This window comes from Schistocerca gregaria, chromosome X (assembly GCF_023897955.1).
Source record: "Schistocerca gregaria isolate iqSchGreg1 chromosome X, iqSchGreg1.2, whole genome shotgun sequence".
Lineage (NCBI taxonomy): Eukaryota > Metazoa > Arthropoda > Insecta > Orthoptera > Acrididae > Schistocerca > Schistocerca gregaria.
The window spans coordinates 182,923,308-182,925,822 of record NC_064931.1 but is presented as its reverse complement, the minus strand read 5'-3'; the positions used below and the strand labels follow the sequence as shown (position 1 = coordinate 182,925,822).

The window sequence follows — 2,515 nt, the reverse complement described above, 5'->3', positions numbered from 1 at the left end:
TTTATAACTTATGATGATATCCTAATAAAAGTGCCAGAACCACCTTTCTAATGCGTTTGATCGTCACCACATTCTGACTGCTTACAGTCCCAAATTTTCATCTGGTGGCAGAAAGCGAGAGTATTATTTTTTCAGCATCCTCCACGAGCGCACTGGTTAATGAACATTCTTGGGATGTTTCAGCGTTCTGTGATGGATACAGCCTGCACTGCAGCATTCGCAACACCGAGGGTTTAATAATAACCACCTGTTACCTCAAAAAGTCTTCGCAACATTTAAATATTTGTTACCCGCTAACAATTTTTTTACAGGAATGCTTGTACTATAGCCAGGCTGCATTTTAAAACATCACTCATTTTCCCATCACCTGTTATTTTGCTGGTCGAATATCAAAATTCATCTACTATTGCAGCACCTAATTTCTCTATCCTTTTACGTTTCCTGGTGTTAGTCTTATAGCTTCTTTTCAAGACATAATCAATTCTGTTCCACTGCTCTTCAAATTCTGGTTGGCCTACATGTCAAACGAGGTCGATGCCTCAGTAGAAGTCGTTTGTCCCCTTGAAACTTGTGCTAGTGACAATCTGGCCTCTACGAAATCACTGATTATGGGAGGGGTCAAGAGTTGCATGCCAGACACCAGCAAAGAGCATCGGCTCCAAGTTAGATGATCTCTCTTGCGCTGGCATCCAGCTACCTAGGAAGTGTTTTCTTGGTAATTCCTTTGCGGCCTAGGCCCGGAATGGCGAAGTTAGTTTCTAATGTGATCACTGATCACCTCTTGGGCCCAAAAAGTTTGTCTGGCAGCCTTGTAAACAAATATGAGAGCTCCCAACTATAAAATGTATAAGGAATAAACTTCATTACCAAACACGAGAAACTGAATGTTCTCATTTAACGTGTTCGAAAGATGCCCACGCCTTCTATATGATGACTCATTCTATAGCTGAACACCATTATTACAATAACTTGAAATGTAATTTTCCCATGTTTTAACATTATCCGAATTTCATTTCACAAGATTTAGATTAAGCTGGTACCTAGCTGTCTCAAAGTGAAAGAAATATTCAATTTATCCAGAAAATTTCTGACTAGTGGTTGAATTCGAATGAAAAGTTTTTAGTATTGTGCTTTCAAATTATTTCTTGAGTCTCTCCACAAAGAAAATACAACTTCAGTAAGTGAACTACTACAGGTTATAAAGTGCTAAATAACAAATAATGATGGTAGAGTAGGCTTATTGTGTAATTTATTCTGCTTGTTTAAGTGGTTTTCTGTTCGAGTTGTTATGTCAGGCAGGTTTATAGAGAAATCTTTTATAGATTCTGGAAACATCCCCCAGGCTGTGGCTAAGCCATGTCTCCGCAACATCCTTTCTTTCAGGAGTGCTAGTTCTGCAAGGTTCGCAGAAGAGCTTCTGTCAAGTTTGGAAGGTAGGAGACGGATACTGGCAGAACTAAAGCTGTGAGTACCGGACGTGAGTCGTGCTTCGGTAGCTCAGTTGGTAGAGCACTTGCCCGCGAAAGGCAAAGGTCCCGAGTTCGAGTCTCGGTCGGGCACACAGTTTTAATCTGCCAGGAAGTTTCAAATCTTTTATAGTTAGACATGTTGATGAGATGATACACGTGGCGCTATGAGCAATATCTTGCCCCTAATTCATGCTCATATGGAACCCATCTGTGTTGACTCGATACTTATTTTATTTATTTGTTCGTCGGTATTTACATATGAAGTACCATCGAGGAGCAAGGACGGTCCGATTTACCTCGTTTTGGAAATATACATTTATTGGTTAACAGCGTGTAAGTAATTAAAGAATTGCACCAGTCACTTATATATCATTATTCTCTACAACATTAATCTTACTTAACATCCTGCAACTAAACTTATTCCTTAAGAAGGAGAAATCGGCCAGGACCCGCGCACTGAGGGTTCCAGACGAGCTTAATTGTGTATTAGATAGTTTATCCATTTCGGAAATCGAGGATATTGACTATCTTTGTCTGTTACAACCATTGATACTGGCAACATATCGGTTCCAGGAATGCTAAGGCTTTTAAAAATGTTTTAATTTCAAGTTTGAAATCGGATAACAAATGCCAAAAGCAATATTTATTTAGTGTGAAATAATTACAAATTAACAATTTTGGAGTTTTCCTTTTACTTGAACTGTGAAACCTTTGCTCCTTGTAGAATTTCATAATTCTAAGTCAACGTGGAATAACCTATAAGATTTGATGAGTGAGTTTTCGGGTATCGAAATATGTGACATAAATGGTGGTATCTTTTGTCTGCACTTGCTTGGAAGCTTAAAATTTTTACATTGCCAAAATTTGATATATATTTGAACTTGATATGTTTACTCGTTCCGGAGAAAAAGCGTTGTTAGTAGTCGGAACACAGACAACAGACGGACAACAAAGGGTTCTGTGTTTGGAGACTGAGGCACGAAATCCTAAAAAGAAAGAGCTTAGAATATTTAAGAAGAAAGGAACAGTATAGAAAATATAAAAGA

The 2,515-nt window shown here is 38.4% G+C and overlaps 1 non-coding gene across 1 annotated transcript; it reads left to right on the top strand.

Annotated features, from left to right (window-relative positions):
• Window positions 1-1,485: 1,485 nt before the first annotated feature.
• On the top strand, window positions 1,486-1,560 carry Trnas-cga (transfer RNA serine (anticodon CGA)). The gene has a single exon. It is a non-coding gene; the product is annotated as a tRNA-Ser (tRNA).
• Window positions 1,561-2,515: the final 955 nt, after the last annotated feature.